Source organism: Pelophylax lessonae, assembly GCF_965119305.1.
Source record: "Pelophylax lessonae genome assembly, chromosome: 2".
NCBI lineage: Eukaryota > Metazoa > Chordata > Amphibia > Anura > Ranidae > Pelophylax > Pelophylax lessonae.
Genome location: NC_138769.1, coordinates 284,623,489 through 284,647,474, shown reverse-complemented (window position 1 = coordinate 284,647,474; position 23,986 = coordinate 284,623,489).

Here is a 23,986-nt window from a genome sequence, read left to right as displayed (position 1 = left end):
AGAATACTACGTTCTTAGCAGTCATGTAAACCCATGTGAGCTAATTTTTGGGGCCTATAGAGGCCAACACTTACTTCTGTATGGTTTGTGAATGCCTAATGTACCTCTAGCCATCCAATAATACGTTCTTTGCTGTCAGTTAAACCCATGTGAGCTAATTTTTGGGGCCTATACAGGCCGACACTTCTGTATACTGTGAATGCCTAATGTACCTCCAGCCATATAATACAGTACGTTCTTTGCTGTCAGTTAAACCCATGTGAGCTAATTTTTGGGGCCTATACAGGCTGACACTTACTTCTGTATCCTGTGAATGCCTAATGTACCTTCAGCCACAGAATACTACGATCTTAGCTGTCAGTTAAACCCATGTGTGCTAGTTTTTGGGGACTATACAGGCCGACACTTACATCTGTATCCTGTGAATGCCTAATGTACCTTCAGCCTCCAAATACTACATACTTAGCTGTCAGGTAAACGCATGTGAGCTAATTTTTGGGGCCTATACATTCTGACACTTACTTCTGTATACTGTGTGAATGCCTAATGTACCTTCAGCCACAGAATACTACGTTCTTAGCTGTCAGTAAAACCCATGTGGGCTAATTTTTGGGGACTATACAGGCCGACAGATACTTCTGTATCCTGTGAATGCCTAAGGTACCTTCAGCCACCAAATACTACATTCTTAACTGTCAGGTAAACCCATGTCAGCTAATTTTTGGGGCCTATACATGCCGACACTTACTTCTGTATACTGTGTGAATGCCTAATGTACCTCTAGCCATCAAATGCTATGTTCTTTGCTGTCAGTTAAACCCATGTGAGCTATTTTTTGGGTCCTATACAGGCCGACACTTACTTCTGTATACTGTGTGAATGCCTAATGTACCTCCAGCCACCAAATACTACGTTCTTAGTTGTCAGGTAAACTGATGTGGGCTAATTTTTCGGGCCTTTTACGGCCGACACTTACTTCTGTATCCCGTGAATGCCTAATGTACCTTCAGCCACAGAATACTACATTCTTAACTATCAATTAAACCCATGTGGGCTAATTTTTGGGGCCTATACAGACACTTACTTCTGTACCCTGTGAATGCCTAATATACCTTCAGCCACCAAATACTACGTTCTAAGCTGTTAGGTAAACCCATGTGGGCTAATTTTTGGGGCCTTTTACGGCCGACACATATTCTTTGCACTGGCACTTTATTTTGCACATATCTTAAAAGTTACCCCACGGTCTGGATACACTGTTGGTTTTACTTTATATATAAAAGGTAGCGCCGTTTCAAAAAGAAACAAAAAACAAACAAAAAGAAAGCCAACGAATAAAGCAAAAGCCAAAAGTCTACAGCACTTGGTATTCCCAGGTGGTCTCCCATCAAGGTACTAACCAGGCCTGACCCTGCTTAGCTTTCGAGATCAGGCGCGTTAAGGGTGATGTGGCCAAAGGCAATAATCACTGCCACCATTGACCCCTTTGAACTTGGCCATGGCAAGATGGCACCTCAGGAGAAACAAAAAGAAAGCCAACAAATAAAGCAAAAGCCAAAAGTCTACAGCACCTGGTATTACCAGGTGGTCTCCCATCCAGGTACTAACCAGGACTGACCCTGCTTAGCTTCTGAGATCAGACAAGATGGGGTGTGCTCAGGGTGATGTAGCCATAGGTGATCACCAGTGCCACCCTCGACCCCTTTGAACTTGGCCATGGCAAGATGTCACTTCAGGAGAAACAAAAAGAAAGCCAACGAATAAAGGAAAAGCCAAAAGCCTACAGAACCTGGTATTCCCAGGCAGTCCCCCCTCCAGATACTAACCAGGCCCAATCCTGCTTAGCTTCCGAGATCAGACAAGATTGAGCGCATTAAAGGTGATGTGGCCTTAGGCGATCACCACTGCCACCCTCGACCCTTTTGAATTTGGACATGCCAAGATGGCACCTCAGGAGAAACAAAGAGAAAGCCAATGAATAAAGGAAAAGCCTAAAGCCTACAGCACCTGGTATTCCCAGGCTGTAGCGGAATTAACACTGAGAGTGTGGCTTGTGTTGAAAGAATGGCCATAATATTACTGAACAGTGTCCCTGAGGAAATATATAAAGATATATTGCAGATTGCTAGAATATGGCAGCAGTGTTTCATGGACCCCTGCTAGTGGGGTGGGGTTAGTTTTTGTGAATAACTGCATTCCATTGTCCTATTGTTCATGTCTGCCTTGTAAGCATATTATGGGCTGTGTATTTGTGTGGAATCACTCGAAGAGGGAGGGGGTTTTGGAGAAGTGTAGATCTCTTGTGTTTTCAATAAACAATGCATTCTGAGTTGACTCGCAGCCTATGAGTCATCTAGTTCTTGGGAGGGAAGGATTGTATAACGCTAACTGGATTGTTGCATGCTGTACCTGCCTAGTTGGATTATTACCTGTTTTCCTATCTACCAGCAGAGCCCATGTAGATTAAACTACTCCTCCACTACACAGGCAGTCTCCCATGCAGGTACTAACCAGGCCCGACCCTGCTTAGCTTCCGAGATCAGACCAGATTGGGCGTGTTCAGGGTGATGTGCCCGTAGGCGATCACTACTTCCACCCTCGACCCCTTTGAACTTGGCCATGGCAAGATGGCACCTCAGGAGAAACAAAAAGAAAGCCAACGAATAAAGGAAAAGCCAAAAGCTTACAGCACCTGGTATTCCCAGGCGGTCTCCCATCCAGGTACTAACCAGGCCTGACCCTGCTTAGCTTCCAAGATCAGACAAGATCAGGCGCATTCTGGGTGATGTGGCCGTAGGCGATCACCACTGCCACCCTCGACCCCTTATAGTATACAGAAGTAAGTGTCAGCCTGTATAGGCCCCAAAACTTAGCTCACATGGGTTTAACTGACAGCAAAGAACATAGTGTATTTGATGGCTAGAGGTAAATTAGGCATTCACACAGGAGAAACAAAAAGAAAGCCAACGAATAACTTGAGGTGCCATCTTGCCATGGCCAAGTTCAAAGGGGGTCGAGGGTGGCAGTGGTGATCGCCTACGGCCTCATCACCTTGAACGCACCCGATATTGTCTAATCTTGGAAGCTAAGCAGGGTCGGGCCTGGTTAGTACCTGGATGGGAGACCGCCTGGGAATACCAGGTGCTGTAGGCCTTTCCTTTATTCGTTGGCTTTCTTTTTGTTTCTCCCGAGGTGCCATATTGCCATGGCCAAGTTCAAAGGGGTCGAGGTTGGCATTTGGAATCGCCTACCGCCACATCACCCTGAAAGCGCCCGATCTCATCTGATCTCAGAAGTTAAGCAGGGTCGGGCCTGGTTAGTAGCTCGATGGGAGACTGCCTGGAAATACCAGGTGCTGTAGGCTTTTGGCTTTTCCTTTATTTGTTTGCTTTCTTTTTGTTTCTCCTGAGGTGCCATCTTGCCATGGCCAAGTTCAAAGGGGTCGAGGGTGGCAGTGGTGATCGCCTATGGCCACATCACCCTGAACACGCCCAAGCTCGTCTGATCTCAGAAGCTAAGCAGGGTCTTGCTTGGTTAGAACCTGGATGGGAAACCGCCTGGGAATCCCAGGTGCTGTAGGCTTTTGGCTTTTCCTTTATTCGTTGGCTTTCTTTTTGTTTCTCCTGAGGTGCCATCTTGCTATGGCAAATTTCAAAGGGGTCGAGGGTGGCAGTGGTGATTGCCTACGGGAATACCAGGTGCTGTAAGGCTTTTGGCTTTTCCTTTTTTTTTTATTTAAAATTTTGTAATATAACACGTGAGTATCAACAACAGAAAAGGTACAATTAAATACAGACATTATGCAAATTAGGGCAGGGCGGTCCAGAGTCAAAAGAGCATGGAAACTGATGGGGAATGTGAGAGTGGGGGAGAGTTCTTGGGCGAGTCCTGGAACGTAAATGTATATTGATCCATAGAGGGGTCGGATTTGGAGAAGGAGTACTTGACGTAATTGTCCCATTTCTGTAGAAATGATTTCCGTGAGGATGGGGCTGAAAAATCCGTGTTGAGGCGGTCAATGGAAAGAAGTGTGGAAAGCTCTTATCTGACCCGGAAAACTAAGGGGGGAGTCGTGGAGATCCAATTAGTTAGGATTGTCCTTCTGGCCACCAGTAAACAGGTCAGGATCCACAGACGATGTAGCGAGGCAGGGGTGCTAGACCACTTTTGGAGGCGTTTGTCCCATTAACCGAACAGGAGCAATATAGGGTCTTTGGGTATGTGCCACTTCGTCACTTCCCTGATGAAGGTCAGTACCTGGTCCCAGAATGTCGTGATATAGGGACAGGACCAGAACTTGTGGCAAAGAGAAGGTCGTTTCGCGGAACATAACGGACAATTATGAGCATCCTGAATCGTTTTGTTTAAAATTTTGTAATATAACACGTGAGTATCAACAACAGAAAAGGTACAATTAAATACAGACATTATGCAAATTAGGGCAGGGCGGTCCAGAGTCAAAAGAGCATGGAAACTGATGGGGAATGTGAGAGTGGGGGAGAGTTCTTGGGCGAGTCCTGGAACGTAAATGTATATTGATCCATAGAGGGGTCGGATTTGGAGAAGGAGTACTTGACGTAATTGTCCCATTTCTGTAGAAATGATTTCCGTGAGGATGGGGCTGAAAAATCCGCGTTGAGGCGGTCAATGGAAAGAAGTGTGGAAAGCTCTTATCTGACCCGGGAAACTAAGGGGGGAGTCGTGGAGATCCAATTAGTTAGGATTGTCCTTCTGGCCACCAGTAAACAGGTCAGGATCCACAGACGATGTGGCGAGGCAGGGGTGCTAGACCACTTTTGGAGGCGTTTGTCCCATCAACCGAACAGGAGCAATATAGGGTCTTTGGGTATGTGCCACTTCGGCACTTCCCTGATGAAGGTCAGTACCTGGTCCCAGAATGTCGTGATATAGGGACAGGACCAGAACTTGTGGCAAAGAGAAGGTCGTTCCGTGGAACATAACGGACAATTATGAGCATCCTGAATCGTTTTGTTTAGAGGTACATTAGGTATTCACACAGTATACAGAAGTAAGTGTCGGCATGTATAGGCCCCAAAAATTAGCTCACATGGGTTTACCTGACAGCTAAGTATGTAGTATTTGGAGGCTGAAGGTACATTAGGCATTCACAGGATACAGAAGTAAGTGTCGGCCTGTATAGTCCCCAAAAATTAGCCCACATGGGTTTAACTGACAGCTAAGAACGTAGTATTCTGTGGCTCAAGGTACATTAGGCATTCACAGTATACAGAAGTAAGTGTCGGCCTTTATAGACCCCAAAAATTAGCTCACATAGGTTTAACTGACAGCAAGGAACGTAGTATTTAAAGGATGGAAGTACATTAGGCATTCACATGATATAGAAGTAAGTGTCGGCCTGTATAGGCCCCAAAAATTAGCTCACATGGGTTTAACTGACACCAAAGAACATAGTGTATTTGATGGCTGGAGGTACATCAGGCATTGACACTATACAGAAGTAAGTGTCGGCCTGTTTTGGTCCCAAAAATTAGCTCACATAGGTTTAACTGACAGCAAAGAACGTATTATTGGATGGCTAGAGGTACATCAGGCATTCACACAGTATACAGAAGCAAGTGTCGGCCTGTATAGGCCCCAAAAATTAGCTCCCATGGGTTTACCTGACTGCTAAGAATGTAGTATTCTGTGGCTAAAGGTACATTAGGCATTCACAGGATGCAGAAGTAAGTAGAAAATGTTAGGTGCCGACCCTAAATGCCAGTAAGCCAAGAAAGGTCCTGCCACATCCCTAAGGACATATGAGAAAAAAGTGTATCAAGTGGTATTGGTGTTCCAATACACCAGACCCTAAATGAGCCCCACAGGGAACTGTGTATTCTGAGGAAACACCCAACCTGGGACTTTGTAGGCAGGAGTTACTTGGCATGAATAGATAAATAAAAGACCAATTTAAAATATAATGATTTTATTAATACATGTGTACAAAATTGTTAAAAAAGACACAGATGCAAAGACATCAAAAGACAGTCAATATAGAAAATATGTAATACATAAAATTATGAACCATATCCTAGAGTAGTGGGGTCACCCAGGTCCAACATGTTTCGCCGACTCTGCAGACTCTGACTTAAAAAGGCTTTTTAGACACTTGGAGACCAAAATAAAATCATTTTGACCAAAAACTTTTTTCAGGCCATTGGAGCCCAAATGGCCGGTTTTAGACAAATCAAGTCTAAAACCGGCTTTTTAAGGCTCTAAAAGACAAAAATACAGTCATTTTGCCAAACAAATTTCAGACCTTTGGTGACCAAATGCCGTTATTTTGACTAACAAAAGGTTTTTAGACACTTGGAGACCAAAATAGAGTCATTTTGACCAAAACATTTTTTTCAGGCCATTGGAGCCAAATGTGTTAAATCTTGTCTAAAACCGGCTTTTTAAGGCTCTAAAAGACAAAAATATAGTCATTTTGACTAAATTTTTTTTCTGACCTTTGGTGACCAAATGCACTTATTTTGACTAAAAAAGGATTTTAAGACACTTGGAGACCAAAATAGAGTAATTTTGACCGAAAATATCTTTTCAGGCCATTGGAGCCCAAATGGCTGGTTTTAGACAAATCAAGTCTAAAACCGGCTTTTTAAGGCTCTAAAAGACAAAAATACAGTCATTTTGCCAAACAAATTTCAGACCTTTGGTGACCAAATGCCGTTATTTTGACTAACAAAAGGTTTTTAGACACTTGGAGACCAAAATAGAGTCATTTTGACCAAAACATTTTTTTCAGGCCATTGGAGCCAAATGTCTTAAATCTTGTCTAAAACCGGCTTTTTAAGGCTCTAAAAGACAAAAATATTTTGACTAAATTTTTTTTCTGACCTTTGGTGACCAAATGCACTTATTTTGACTAAAAAAGGATTTTAAGACGTTTGGAGACCAAAATAGAGTAATTTTGACCGAAAATATCTTTTCAGGCCATTGGAGCCCAAATGGCCAGTTTTAGACAAATCTTGTCTAAACCCGGCTTTTTAAGGCTCTAAAAGACAAAAATACAGTCATTTTGACTAAAAAAATGTTCACACCTTTGGTGACCAATTGCCGTTATTTTGACTAAAAAAGGATTTTTAGACACTTGGAGACCAAAATAGTCATTTTGACCAAAAAAATTTCAGGGCATTGAAGAGCAAAATGCAGTTATCTTGTCTAAAACTGGCTTTTTTAAGACTCTAAAAGACAAAAATACAGTCATTTTGACTAAAAAAGTTTTTCAGACCTTTGGTGACCAAATGCAGTTATTTTGACTAAAAAAAGGCTTTTTAGACACTTGGAGACCAAAATAGTTATTTTAACCAAAAAAATTTTCAGGCCATTGGAGCCAAATGTCTAAAATCTTGTCTAAAACCGGCTTTTTAAGGCTCTGAAAGACAAAAATTGACAGCTAAGAACGTAGTATTCTGTGGCTGAAGGTACATTAGGCATTTACAGGATAAAGAAGTAAGTGTCGGCCATAAAAGGCCCCAAAAATTAGCCCAAATGGGTTTACCTGACAGCTAAGAACGTAGTATTCTGTGGCTGAAGGTACATTAGGCATTAACAGGATAAAGAAGTAAGTGTCGGCCATAAAAGGCCCCAAAAATTAGCCCACATCAGTTTACCTGACAACTAAGAACGTAGTATTTGGTGGCTGGAGGTACATTAGGCATTCACACAGTATACAGAAGTAAGTTAAGGTGCTCCTAAGGACACTCCAAACACCGATATCCCCGTGCAGGAAGTACCACCACCAAAGGTAAAGGTTGGCCTCTTACCATAATGATTTGACCCCCATGACAGAGATCAAAAACAGCATATTTCAACCTCCACTGGCAAATCCTGCACCGGCTCACTCTCTGATCACATCCACTTCCTCACAGATAGTTATAACATGTAAAGAGGGAAACAACTGCCATAGTGTAGTACCATTAAACAACTTTATTGGACGCAATTCTCAAAGTGGCAACTCACATTTGGCTGTAGTTTGTATGGCGTGTTTAAATCAGGGTGTCCTCGAGGCTCGATTCCTGCTGAAAAAATTCCTGCTTGATACCTCCGTGGTCTCAGCGTGACGCACCGCAGGCTCCTCCTACGCGTTTCGTCAGAGACTGACGTCGTCAGGGGGTGTGGCCTGCAGTGAACGTCCACAATTTATGCACTGACGGAGATGGATAGGCGGGGCAATAGACAGGTTCCGGATCCCGGAAGAAAGACACTTACGTGTCAGCGACCGCAACCGGCATTTCACAAGAAGAGACATCCGGACTTAGAATGCGGTTCACGTGCGTACCAACGTCCGGAACCAAACATTAACTGGATGTCACATTAAGAGTCAATCAAGACCAATATTAGCACTCATACAATATTCAGTGCAAAATAAATCTTATGCAGATGGCTACAGCATATGTAAGCCCAATTGAGCTAAACACACAAGTATCCATTAGCTTTGCATGATTAGATGGTCACAATGGACCACAGTGGAAACCGGCGCCATCTCTCAGCAGAAATAAAAAAATCGGGAGACTCCGACCACACCGCCGAATACAACACTAATACATAAAAGATATATTAGCAATATTACCAATCATAAATCTAAAATACATGATCTTAAATAAAAACATATTAAAAAGGCCTCTCAAAAAGAAAATACAGATAAAAACACATGAACTCATTTGTTATAGGCTAAATGGTAACTAGTATACAGGCAATCTACCTTCAAACTATGAATTATGAATTATTGATGAAGGAATTGATGTCCCAATCAATATTGAGCCCGTGAGGGGCATAGGATTTGAGGCGGTAAATCCAACTGGTCTCCAACTGGGAGACCCCTCTCGTCAGATTGCTACCCCTCCAATTACCCGGGAATTTATCAATCCCCATAAAAATAGTGCCACTAGGATCTTTATTATGGCAGAGAGCATAGTGCCTCGACACGCTATGTTTAGGGAAAGCTTTTATAATATTAGCCACATGCTCGTTTAACCGTACATGCAGCTTGCGTATCGTGCGGCCCACGTATTCCAAACCACATGGGCAACGCAAAAGATACACGACATAGCGTGTAGAGCATGTAATGAATGGGCCAGGAGAAACAAAAAGAAAGCCAACGAATAAAGGAAAAGCCAAAAGCCTACAGCACCTGGTATTCCCAGGTGGTCTCCCATCCAGGTACTAACCAGGCCCGGCCCTGCTTAGCTTCCGAGATGAGGCGCATTCAAGGTGAGACCGAAATACAGTCATTTTGACCACAAAAAAATTTTCAGACCATTGGAGACAAAATACAGTAATCTTGTCTAAAACCGGCTTTTTAAAACTCTAAAAGACAAAAATAAAGTAATTTTGACTAAAATAATTTTTTCAGACTTTTGGTGACCAAATGCAGTTATTTTGACTAAAAAAAGGCTTTTAAGACACTTGGAGACCAAAATAGAGTCATTTTGACCAATAACATTTTCAGGGCTTTGGAGAGCAAAATGCAGCGATCTTGACTAAAACCGGCTTTTTAAGACTCTAAAATACAAAAATACAGTCATTTTGAATAAAAAATGTTTCATTCACAGGATACAGAAGTAAGTGTCGGCCGTAAAAGGCCCCAAAAATTAGCCCACATGGGTTTACCTGACAGCTAAGAACGTAGTATTTGGTGGCTGAAGGTATATTAGGCATTCATAGGGTACAGAAGTAAGTGTCGGCCTGTATAACCCCAAAAATTAGCCCACATGGGTTTAATTGACAGCTAAGAATGTAGTATTCTTTGGCTGAATGTATATTAGGCATTCACTGGATACAGAAGTAAGTGTCGGCAATAAAAGGCCCCAAAAAATAGCCCACATGGGTTTACCTGACAGCTAAGAATGTAGTATTCTGTGGCTGAAGGTACATTAGGCATTTACAGGATAAAGAAGTAAGTGTCGGCCATAAAAGGCCCCACAAAATTAGCCCAAATTGGTTTACCTGAAAGCTAAGAACCTAGTATTCTGTGGCTGAAGGTACATTAGGCATTCACAGGGTACAGAAGTAAGTGACGGCCTGTATAGGCAACAAAAATTAGCCCAAATGGGTTTACCTGACAGCTAAGAATGTAGTATTCTGTGGCTGAAGGAACCTTAGGCATTCACAGGATAAAGAAGTAAGTGTCGGCCATAAAAGGCCCAAAAAATTAGCCCACATCAGTTTACCTGACAACTAAGAATGTAGTATTTGGTGGCTTGAGGTACATTAGGCATTCACACAGTATACAGAAGTAAGTGTCGGACTGTATAGGCCCCAAAAATTAGCTCACATGGGTTTAACTGACAGCAAAGAATGTAGTGTATTTGATGGCTGGTGGTACATTAGGCATTCACAGTAGACAGAAGTAAGTGTCGGCCTGTATAGGCCCCAAATATTAGCTCACATGGGTTTAACTGACAGCACAGAACGTAGTATTTGATGGCTGGAGGTACATTAGGCTTTCACAGGATACAGAAGTAAGTGTCAGCCTGTATAGGCCCCAAAACCTAGCTCACATGGGTTTAACTGACAGCAAATAACATAGTGTATTTGATGGCTGAAGGTACATTAGGCATTCACAGTATACAGAAGTAAGTGTCGGACTGTATAGGCCCCAAAAATTAGCTCACATGGGTTTAACTGACAGCAAAGAACGTAGTGTATTTGATGGCTGGAGGTACATTAGGCATTCACAGTAGAGTGAAGTAAGTGTCGGCCTGTATAGGCCCCAAACATTAGCTCACATGGGTTTAACTGACAGCACAGAATGTAGTATTTGATGGCTGGAGGTATATTAGTCTTTCACAGGATACAGAAGTAAGGGTCAGCCTGTATAGGCCCCAAAACTTAGCTCGCATGGGTTTAACTGACAGCAAAGAACATAGTGTATTTGGTGGCTGAAGGTACATTAGGCATTCATAGTATACAGAAGTAAGTGTCGGCCTGTATAGGCCCCAAAAAATAGCTCACATGGGTTTTACTGACAGCAAAGAACTTAGTATTTGATGGCTAGAGGTAAATTAGGCATTCACACAGGAGAAACAAAAAGAAAGCCAACAAATAACCTGAGGTGCCATCTTGCCATGGCCAAGTTCAAAGGGGTCGAGGGTGGCAGTGTTGATCGCCTACGGCCACATCACCCTGAACGCGCCGAATCTCGTCTGATCTCAGAAGCTAAGCAGGGTCGGGCCTGGTTAGTACCTGGATGGGAGACCGCCTGTGTAGCGGAGCAGTAGTTTAATCTACATTGGCTCTGCTGGTAGATAGGAAAACAGGTAATAATCCAACTAGGCAGGTACAGCATGCAACAATCCAGGTAGCGTTATACAATCCTTCCCTCCCAAGAACTAGACGACACATAGGCTCGGAGTCATCTCAGAATGCCTTGTTTATTGAAAACATAAGAGATCTACACTCTGCCGAAACCCCCTCCCTCTTCGAGTCATTCCACACAAACACACATCCCATAATATGCTTACAAAAAAACAAAGAGGAGAAGCGCTCTAAGTGCAGACAGTTTATTCATACATATAAGACAATGTGTGTGGTAACTCACAAGACATGAATGAAGGTCAGGCTGTGTGACACCATTAGATCTTAGGACATCCTCTGGGGGGAGGGGGGTTGTAACATCCACTCCAAGGCGCCGTCCATAGCTGAGTCAATGTTGATGGGAGGAAAGAAAGCCGGCTGCCTCCCGCCTCAGTGTACTGTGTGTGGTCAGATGGAGATGACCGGCGGCTGCAAAGTTCCGTAGGAGGATGTTAGGGCCAGTCAGGTAGGAGTCACCCCCAGATCGCTTGAAGGTAGCGAAGAAATATCCTTCCCTGTTATGATCAATGAACTTGAGACGGCTCCCCTTACATCAGCCCTCCCCCTGTGTATTTTTTAGAGGGGAGCCCACTGACCAAAATCAGAAAGAAAAAAAGAAAACTATTAGACGAGGATGTAGAGGAGGTAAGCGAACTACCAAAAACAAACACCAAACAGCGGAGACTATAAAGATTTTTAACTTGTCCTCTGTTCCATTAAATCAAGATGACCTATCTCTCCTACACAAAGGCTTAAGTTTTGCTCCCACCTCTTTTCCCAACTCTTTTCAATTATTTCAAGACCTGAACAAATTCATACGGAATCACACATTAAAACGTTATTTTAATATAAAGTCCAAACAAGCTGACAATACCCCCCTCGTGGATAAAGCGGAAAGTAATGTATTTACTTCCATAGAGGAAGCCATCCCTGGAAGTCCTTTTAGCACTTATGATCCGGGTGAGAGTAAAGATTTGGATCCGGATATGTTGTTATTCACACAGCATCTCCCAGAGTCGCCACTCTTTGTCCATACTGACCTACGTCCTAAATCTGTTTTTTACCCTACCCGCTCAAAAGGCCCATATCTAGAGTCTTTTTATAGGACAGTTTTTGCTGACCTTCAAGCCATGTGTACAGATACGTCCAAACACATCAAATACTCCCATTCCAATCTGAATCATGGTGAATCTCAGGCTCTTAAGCGATTATCTGACAATCCCGATCTTATTATAAGATCCGCGGACAAAGGAGGTGGTATTGTTCTATTAAACAAGACCGATTACATCAACGAAGCCTGTCGATTATTAAATGACAACAAAACATACACGAGACTCCATAAAGACCCACTACCAGCGTATAAAATTGAGGTTGAACAATTGGTACAATCGGCGTTACTGAATAAAGTGATAAATAAAGATGAGGCAGCTTTCCTAAAAAAGGACCATTATAACACCCCTTACTTTTATCACTTACCAAAGGTCCACAAAGACCCTTTACATCCTCCAGGTAGACCCATTGTAGCAGCAATGGACAGTGTGACCAGTGGTCTCTCACAGTTCATTGACGTCTTCCTGCAACCTTTGGCCCAAAGCCTGCAATCATATATACGCGATTCAGGTCACTTATTAGAACAAATCATTCCGTATAGATGGGAAAATAGTTACATCTGGCTATCGTTGGACGTCAGTTCGTTATATACCTCCATTCCCCACAATATAGGCTTACAAGCCATACAACATTTTCTCCTTCAAGACTCCTCCTTACACCATGATCAAGTGTCTTTTATCTTGGAAGCAACGCAATTTTGTTTAACTCACAATTATTTTCAGTTTGAGGACACTTTTTATTTACAGATAAATGGGACAGCCATGGGAGCTAATTTTGCTCCGTCCTATGCAAATCTGACCATGGGTTTCTGGGAGTCTAGATACATCTGGCGGAATAATCCTTTTGCCCAGCACATTGTTTTCTTTGGGCGGTACATAGACGATATTATCGTCATTTGGGACGGCTCCGCCTCCCAAATCGACGATTTTGTCACCCACTGCAATAATAACACCCTAGGCCTTTCCTTTACCTCAGTCTCACATCCAGACTCTATGCCGTTTCTAGATTTGGAACTTGGACATGAGTCACATCACATATATGCCAAAAACTACAATAAACCTACCTGTGGAAACTCCTATCTTCATTACAATAGTTGCCATCACCCCCAATGGACAAATAATATACCTAAAGGTCAGTTCTGTCGGTTGAGACAGAACTGTACTAGGGACCATGATTATGTAGCCCAAAGCGAACATCTAAAGAAAAAATTTTCTGAAAAAGGCTACCCCGACGATTTGGTCAATTCAGCTTATGAAGCTTATCTTCCAGGGAAACTCCCCAGTTCCAAAGCCAGAGATGAACATCATCCGGTTCGATTTATCACTAGGTTTCATTGCCATTATAAAAAAATGGAAAAAATTCTATCCAAACATTGGGGTATTTTAAAACAGGACCCCCATCTTAATTCTGTCATCTTAGAGAAACCAAAAGTGACATACAGGAGGGCCACTACTTTAAAAAACAAGATTGCGCCAAGCAAATTGAAAAACATCAAGGCTACCAATCACTTGCCCTGGATGATCCCGCTGAAAGGCATGTACGCATGTAAGAAAAAATTATGCAAAATGTGCACCTTTGTGAGACATGGCCAAAAAGACTTTACACATAATGGTAAAACTTACGTCTTAGATAATTTTTACAACTGCTCTACTGAGTATGTTGTCTATTGTTTAATATGCCCGTGTCAGTTTCTTTATGTGGGTCGTACCATCAGACCAGTAAGGCAACGGTTTGGGAAACACCGCCGTCTCATTGAAGGTGGGAGTGACCTTCATAGTGTCCCGCGACACTTTTTAGAAGTCCATGGAAAATCGACTGAGGGATTAAAAATTTGGGTCATTGAATCCATCTCGATAGATTTACCAGAAGGAGAACGTTTTTCCAAATTATGCATGCGTGAAACCTTTTGGATATACACATTAGATGTTCTCGCCCCTCGAGGATTGAACGAGGAACTAGACGTACATACCATTCTATAATTGAGGTTTCTTTCCTCCCTCTCCTCCTTCGTTCCAACTAATACAATGGTTTCTTTTTATCCCTTTTTAATGACCTTATATATATACATTTTACATCTTGACATATGAATTTGTTAACAATCACATGCAGGCTTGGGCCCCTTGTGTGATATGTTGCCTTTACTAGCAGTTATTTTTTCCTTTTATTCATCTATATGTATTTTTTATTTGAGTTTTCAATACACCTTCTAAATCAGATGGTTTTTATATATATATATATTTTTATATAAACATATTTTTATATACATTACATTCAGGGGTTTTTATAGATAATTTTTAATAGTAGCAAAATCAAATGTATAATAATAGCCCAATCTGTGCGTCTCAGTTCGTTATATCATACATTCAGCGGCGCTTCAGCACACACAATGTATGTGTGCAAGTATATTAGTCAGTTCCTGCAGTGCTTCAGAGCCTGCAATTGCAAACTAGTCCCAACTCCACAGGATGTGCAGTCACAGCCAGCAAAAAGATTTCTCCTCTGATGTTCAGCACCAGTGATTGTACACACAGTATCACTAATCCTTCACCACACCGACTGTGCACCCCTATGAAGTGGCCACTCACCGAATTGCCCTTGAAATATCGCCTTTATGCATAAGCTGCATGAGCCCTTGCTTCTAGTCGGTCTGTCGTCGCTTAGGCACGTCCAGATCCTATCCGTCCACCAGGGGTCACTATCAGGCTGTATATCTCCTCAGTGCAATTTGTAAGCAAACGACATGAAGCAAGAGAGTAGTGTAATACTGTTTCGACTTTAATAATTAAATAAAACGTCCCTCCCCTTCAGCGTATATGCTTACATTTCAATCACCCTTTGCACGCATATCATAAACACAGAGGCTTTGAAAGGTACCGCCGCTCGCCGACCGCGAGCTAGTCCCTGCTGTGGATTACAGCGCTCCTGCGGCTAACAGGCGAGATCCAGAACAACAGCGGTATCCTCCCTTCGTCTCCTCAGCAGCAGCGTACGTGCATCCTGACCGGTTTCGTCTGGTAGACTTCAACAGAGGACTAACGTGCGCTGCTGCAATCAAGATTAATGTATGCAGCCGGAGGACCTCCCTCCCATCATGATTGGTTTACACCACTGATGGGTTCAAACACCTCTTCATTGCCATTACCTGGCCTGAAGGAAATTCAATATGGACATACCATAGAATCAATTTCTAAATACCGGAAAAACAAGATTAATCGATACAAAACAAAGTTTAATACCGCTATCAACTCTCTTATTACTGCAACCAGTATCTGAATGGGTATTCCCCGGGTTTGAATCACACAGAACCCCAGTTTTTTTCAGATTGGCCATCTTTGCCCGATCTGAGCATGTATGTTCAAAATTTCCAAACCTATCGATTTGTAAAAATTGGTCATGGAGTTCTTTCTACCCCTAATTCTACATGCCATCTTGCCCTATCCGGATGCATACATCTTAAGTACTACTAATATTTAAAACGGTTATGCTAAAATCGATATAACCAAAATTTGACACAAAAATAAACCTACAGCACCTGGTATTCCCAGGTGGTCTCCCATACAGGTACTAACCAGGCCCGACCCTGCTTAGCTTCTGAGATCAGATGAGATCGGGCATGTTCAGGGTGATGTGGCCATAGGTAAAATGTAAAGTGCATTCTAATGGTGAAACCATCATGTATGACCACTATCCTCAAGATGTCATACTTATTACATAATTAGCACATGTAATGTAATTTCTGATATGTTTTAAAACCAGTAAATGTCAAATCTTAAATAAATCATTTCATAAATAGTAGATACATAATAAATAAATACATTAACTTCATAAATAATAGGTACAATTCATATGTTGAGATTACAAGAAAATGTTGTTCATAGAGGCCAAATCGCAAATATAATATATAAAATTCACTCTAAAATATCTTAGTCCATAACCAATGGTACTAAAGGTTAAAATATATAAAAAATAAAGGCGTGTTGCCATAAGGAATCAATGGTCGAGGCATAATCGTAAATTCGAGTAAAATTGGAGAAGGATAAAAGTATATATAAAATGGAATCCATAAAACGTCCTGTCTAAAAAATATACTTAATAGTTGCTTAAAAAACAGTTCAGGTCAAGTTCTATATTTAACCCGTTGGGCGCCAAGGAGTTTGTCTTGTAAATCCATTCAGTTTCCTTTTTGGACAGTTCTCTTACTCTATTGCACCCTCTCCAGTTGCTTGGCATCTTTTCTATACCCCAAAATTTCAGTGCTGAGGGGTCTTTATCATGCTTTTCCCTGAAATGTAGTGGGACACTGTGTTCCTTGAAGCCTGTTGTTATTTTATGAATGTGCTCAGAAATCCTGATGCCCAATTTTCTCTTTGTTCTTCCTATATACAACATACCGCAAGGGCACTCCATTCCGTATACCACGTGGGTCGTGATACACGTGATACACTCCTTTATTTCAAAGGTCTTCCCATTTGCTCCTGAAGTGAACTCCGTTAGACCCCGAAAGTGTGTATTCACTTGTCTGCAAGCCTTACACCTTCTGCATGCGTGAAATCCAGACAAGTCCCAGAACATCTTTGGTAGTCTGGGAGGGTCCAAAACTTTCCTCACCACTCTGTCTCCAATAGTGGGAGCCTTTTTGTATATAAATATTGGGTTATCCGGAATCACGGGGCCCAGAACCTTATCAAGCTTCAATATTCCCCAGTGCTTTTTCATGATAGATTCAAATTCCCTGAACTGGACATTATAATTTGTTATGAAGCCCCATTGGTGCGATTCATTTGGAATCTTATTAGTTGGAGCCAGGCAGGACTCATGTGAAACCGCCAGTACTTCTTTCACTGTCTCCTCCAGTACCTCCGGTCTGTATCCCTTATCGGTAAATTTGTCTGTTATCACGCGTGATTGTTCCAAAAAATCCTCCTCCAAGGTGCAATTCCTCCTTATCCTCAGCAATTGCCCCTTGGGGATGTTCCTTAGCCAGCACGGGTGATGGCCACTGTATACTGGAAGATAGCCGTTTCTATCTGTAGGCTTAAAATATGCCTTAGTGATGATCCGTCTGTTTTCGATCCGCACAGATACATCTAGATAGTTAATTTCTTTTTTGTCCCATGTACATTCTAATTTGATGTTGTGTTTATTTATATTTAAATGCTCAGTGAACTCTGCTAGCGATGTCTCTGTACCAGCCCAAATAAAAAATAGGTCGTCGATGTATCTTTTGTAGAAGACCAGCTGCTCTTTTCTGTGGGCATATATACTCCTATCTTCCCACTCGCCCATAAATAGGTTGGCGAGGCTGGGTGCATATTTTGCACCCATCGCCACACCTTTCTGCTGCGTGAAGAATTGTCCCCCATACCAGAAATAGTTGTGGGTTAAGCAAAAGTCCATAACTATCCCCAAGAATTTTTTCTGGGTATGTGGTATGTCCTCTCTCTTACTCATTGCCCAATTGAGGGCTAGTAATGCATCCTCGTGCTGGATAATCGTGTAGAGAGATGCTACATCAGCTGTTACAAGATATATCTCAGGGGCATCAGGCAGAGTTAGATTGTCCAACAAGGTTAAAAATTCCTTCGTATCTTTCAAATACGCTTTTAATTCAACCACACTTTTTTGAAGGAATACATCCAAGTATTCCCCAATTCTTGAGGTCACTGATCCGATACTGTTTACTATCGGTCTTGCTGGAGGGCAAGACTGATTTTTGTGGATCTTCGGGAGCGTATATATGGTAGGTACGCGATTAAAACTAGGGAATAAATATTTTTTCTCCTTCATAGTTAAAATGCGTTCATTAAAACCAAATTCAACCAAATTGCACAAATCCCTTCTATACATCAATGTGGGGTCCTTAGGTAAAATCCTGTACGTGGTGACATCATTAAGCATGCCTATCAGTTGCTCGTGATAGAATTCTTTCTTTAAAATAACCACTCCCCCTCCTTTATCTGCTGGTCTGATCACGACCTCTTTTCTGTTTTCTAGGGCCTCAATGCCCTCTTGTATGTATTTAGGATTGGCATTCCTTATTGGTTTTATTTTCTCCAAGTCTGTCGTTATTAATTGTTTAAAAACCTCGATGTTGTGGTTGGACGTCTGTGGAGGATTAAAAAGCGAATTGTTTTTGAGTCCACTATTAACACTTGTTGTTGCCGATGGGACAATATTCTCCCGATTTTTACCTGGGTTTATATTCAAGAAATACTTCTTCATATTCAATTTTCGTGTGTATTTTTGAATATCCATGTAGACATCAAATTTGTTTAGCGACTTTTTAATACCGCATTTGAGTCCCGCATTTAATACGTTGATTTCTTTTTGGTTCAGCTCTATTTCAGCCAAATTATAAATCCCTTTTAATCCTGTCCCAGCCTTCTTTTTTTGGATTTTTCGTCCAGCTCGGCAGCCCCTACTTGTTGATTGTTTGTTGGCATATACTGGTTTGTTGGTTGTGGGCCATAGTCCCTCATGTCTCTGGGCGCTTCCCTGTTCCAGGGTCGACCCCTCCATGGTCTCCCTCCTCGTCCCCGACCCCTCCCCCTCCCACCTCTCCATAAAAAAGGACGGAAACCATTGCCTTGTTGTTCGTTTTGCCTCCAGAGGGGTTCAAATCTATTCATAGTTGGTACCCTCTGCGGGGTATGATGCTGGAATCCCTCTTTTCCATTTCTGGTGCCCTCCTTGTTTATCTGCAGTGATGTAGGGCCACCTGGCCTGATGGTGTTCACAGTGTTCGCTGGTTTGGGCTTCTTCCATGCGTTTTTGGCCTGCTGCCAATTATTTTTCCTGGGGGTACTTACTTTGGCCATTTCTTTCATCTGACCTGCACTAGTTGATGGTCCCTCATCATCCATAGTCCATCTGACTTCAGTATCATTCACCCCTTCCTGCATTGGAATTTGCCATAAATATATCTGCTTGTTCCTGAAATCGTTAATATCCCTCTGATATTTCTTAACTTTCTTCTTCTGGGTATCATTGTCCAATTTCTCCAATCGTTTTTTAATATCTGTATTGAATTTTGTCACTAATGGTGTGTCTTTATGTGCCTCTAATTTCTTCTGTAAATCTGCAATTTTTGCCTCTAGATACAACATTTTCTTACGTTTTCTCTTCAGTACTAACTCTTGTAATTTAAGACCCGATTGGTTGAAAAAATCCAACCATTCAGTCATAGAATCAATATCATCAAGCCCGTCTTGAGGGGCCACCTCCCACCTGAGGCTCCTCATGATGATTTTGTCCTTACTATATTGCTCAAAAGTGCTAATGTCCCACCAGGTCCTAATTTGTTTTTCAAGGACATTGGATAGGGCATTAAGGGTACTTGAAATATCATTGTCAATCTGAGTGGTTTCTTGTCCACCAAACACTATTTTCAGGTCCAATTGCCTGTTTTTCAGATATTGCACTGCATCCATAGCTGCCAGGTGAAAACTAGAAAAATATTGTAAAAGGTAACTGATGCTAAAAAACGTCAACCACCCGCCCGGCGCTAAAATATATATATAAATCAGTGTAAGGTATAAAGAAATAAATATATCTACTCAAATCATGAATAAATAGTAAATAAAATCATGTAGATAAAATCATGTAAAACATGTCACTCTGTGCATCCTTTTAATGCACTAGCTGCCACTGTAAACGTAAAACTTGCAAAATCAAATGTATAATAATAGCCCAATCTGTGCGTCTCAGTTCGTTATATCATACATTCAGCGGCGCTTCAGCACACACAATGTATGTGTGCAAGTATATTAGTCAGTTCCTGCAGTGCTTCAGAGCCTGCAATTGCAAACTAGTCCCAACTCCACAGGATGTGCAGTCACAGCCAGCAAAAAGATTTCTCCTCTGATGTTCAGCACCAGTGATTGTACACACAGTATCACTAATCCTTCACCACACCGACTGTGCACCCCTATGAAGTGGCCACTCACCGAATTGCCCTTGAAATATCGCCTTTATGCATAAGCTGCATGAGCCCTTGCTTCTAGTCGGTCTGTCGTCGCTTAGGCACGTCCAGATCCTATCCGTCCACCAGGGGTCACTATCAGGCTGTATATCTCCTCAGTGCAATTTGTAAGCAAACGACATGAAGCAAGAGAGTAGTGTAATACTGTTTCGACTTTAATAATTAAATAAAACGTCCCTCCCCTTCAGCGTATATGCTTACATTTCAATCACCCTTTGCACGCATATCATAAACACAGAGGCTTTGAAAGGTACCGCCGCTCGCCGACCGCGAGCTAGTCCCTGCTGTGGATTACAGCGCTCCTGCGGCTAACAGGCGAGATCCAGAACAACAGCGGTATCCTCCCTTCGTCTCCTCAGCAGCAGCGTACGTGCATCCTGACCGGTTTCGTCTGGTAGACTTCAACAGAGGACTAACGTGCGCTGCTGCAATCAAGATTAATGTATGCAGCCGGAGGACCTCCCTCCCATCATGATTGGTTTACACCACTGATGGGTTCAAACACCTCTTCATTGCCATTACCTGGCCTGAAGGAAATTCAATATGGACATACCATAGAATCAATTTCTAAATACCGGAAAAACAAGATTAATCGATACAAAACAAAGTTTAATACCGCTATCAACTCTCTTATTACTGCAACCAGTATCTGAATGGGTATTCCCCGGGTTTGAATCACACAGAACCCCAGTTTTTTTCAGATTGGCCATCTTTGCCCGATCTGAGCATGTATGTTCAAAATTTCCAAACCTATCGATTTGTAAAAATTGGTCATGGAGTTCTTTCTACCCCTAATTCTACATGCCATCTTGCCCTATCCGGATGCATACATCTTAAGTACTACTAATATTTAAAACGGTTATGCTAAAATCGATATAACCAAAATTTGACACAAAAATAAACCTACAGCACCTGGTATTCCCAGGTGGTCTCCCATACAGGTACTAACCAGGCCCGACCCTGCTTAGCTTCTGAGATCAGATGAGATCGGGCATGTTCAGGGTGATGTGGCCATAGGTAAAATGTAAAGTGCATTCTAATGGTGAAACCATCATGTATGACCACTATCCTCAAGATGTCATACTTATTACATAATTAGCACATGTAATGTAATTTCTGATATGTTTTAAAACCAGTAAATGTCAAATCTTAAATAAATCATTTCATAAATAGTAGATACATAATAAATAAATACATTAACTTCATAAATAATAGGTACAATTCATATGTTGAGATTACAAGAAAATGTTGTTCATAGAGGCCAAATCGCAAATATAATATATAAAATTCACTCTAAAATATCTTAGTCCATAACCAATGGTACTAAAGGTTAAAATATATAAAAAATAAAGGCGTGTTGCCATAAGGAATCAATTCTATGACTGAATGGTTGGATTTTTTCAACCAATCGGGTCTTAAATTACAAGAGTTAGTACTGAAGAGAAAACGTAAGAAAATGTTGTATCTAGAGGCAAAAATTGCAGATTTACAGAAGAAATTAGAGGCACATAAAGACACACCATTAGTGACAAAATTCAATACAGATATTAAAAAACGATTGGAGAAATTGGACAATGATACCCAGAAGAAGAAAGTTAAGAAATATCAGAGGGATATTAACGATTTCAGGAACAAGCAGATATATTTATGGCAAATTCCAATGCAGGAAGGGGTGAATGATACTGAAGTCAGATGGACTATGGATGATGAGGGACCATCAACTAGTGCAGGTCAGATGAAAGAAATGGCCAAAGTAAGTACCCCCAGGAAAAATAATTGGCAGCAGGCCAAAAACGCATGGAAGAAGCCCAAACCAGCGAACACTGTGAACACCATCAGGCCAGGTGGCCCTACATCACTGCAGATAAACAAGGAGGGCACCAGAAATGGAAAAGAGGGATTCCAGCATCATACCCCGCAGAGGGTACCAACTATGAATAGATTTGAACCCCTCTGGAGGCAAAACGAACAACAAGGCAATGGTTTCCGTCCTTTTTTATGGAGAGGTGGGAGGGGGAGGGGTCGGGGACGAGGAGGGAGACCATGGAGGGGTCGACCCTGGAACAGGGAAGCGCCCAGAGACATGAGGGACTATGGCCCACAACCAACAAACCAGTATATGCCAACAAACAATCAACAAGTAGGGGCTGCCGAGCTGGACGAAAAATCCAAAAAAAGAAGGCTGGGACAGGATTAAAAGGGATTTATAATTTGGCTGAAATAGAGCTGAACCAAAAAGAAATCAACGTATTAAATGCGGGACTCAAATGCGGTATTAAAAAGTCGCTAAACAAATTTGATGTCTACATGGATATTCAAAAATACACACGAAAATTGAATATGAAGAAGTATTTCTTGAATATAAACCCAGGTAAAAATCGGGAGAATATTGTCCCATCGGCAACAACAAGTGTTAATAGTGGACTCAAAAACAATTCGCTTTTTAATCCTCCACAGACGTCCAACCACAACATCGAGGTTTTTAAACAATTAATAACGACAGACTTGGAGAAAATAAAACCAATAAGGAATGCCAATCCTAAATACATACAAGAGGGCATTGAGGCCCTAGAAAACAGAAAAGAGGTCGTGATCAGACCAGCAGATAAAGGAGGGGGAGTGGTTATTTTAAAGAAAGAATTCTATCACGAGCAACTGATAGGCATGCTTAATGATGTCACCACGTACAGGATTTTACCTAAGGACCCCACATTGATGTATAGAAGGGATTTGTGCAATTTGGTTGAATTTGGTTTTAATGAACGCATTTTAACTATGAAGGAGAAAAAATATTTATTCCCTAGTTTTAATCGCGTACCTACCATATATACGCTCCCGAAGATCCACAAAAATCAGTCTTGCCCTCCAGCAAGACCGATAGTAAACAGTATCGGATCAGTGACCTCAAGAATTGGGGAATACTTGGATGTATTCCTTCAAAAAAGTGTGGTTGAATTAAAAGCGTATTTGAAAGATACGAAGGAATTTTTAACCTTGTTGGACAATCTAACTCTGCCTGATGCCCCTGAGATATATCTTGTAACAGCTGATGTAGCATCTCTCTACACGATTATCCAGCACGAGGATGCATTACTAGCCCTCAATTGGGCAATGAGTAAGAGAGAGGACATACCACATACCCAGAAAAAATTCTTGGGGATAGTTATGGACTTTTGCTTAACCCACAACTATTTCTGGTATGGGGGACAATTCTTCACGCAGCAGAAAGGTGTGGCGATGGGTGCAAAATATGCACCCAGCCTCGCCAACCTATTTATGGGCGAGTGGGAAGATAGGAGTATATATGCCCACAGAAAAGAGCAGCTGGTCTTCTACAAAAGATACATCGACGACCTATTTTTTATTTGGGCTGGTACAGAGACATCGCTAGCAGAGTTCACTGAGCATTTAAATATAAATAAACACAACATCAAATTAGAATGTACATGGGACAAAAAAGAAATTAACTATCTAGATGTATCTGTGCGGATCGAAAACAGACGGATCATCACTAAGGCATATTTTAAGCCTACAGATAGAAACGGCTATCTTCCAGTATACAGTGGCCATCAC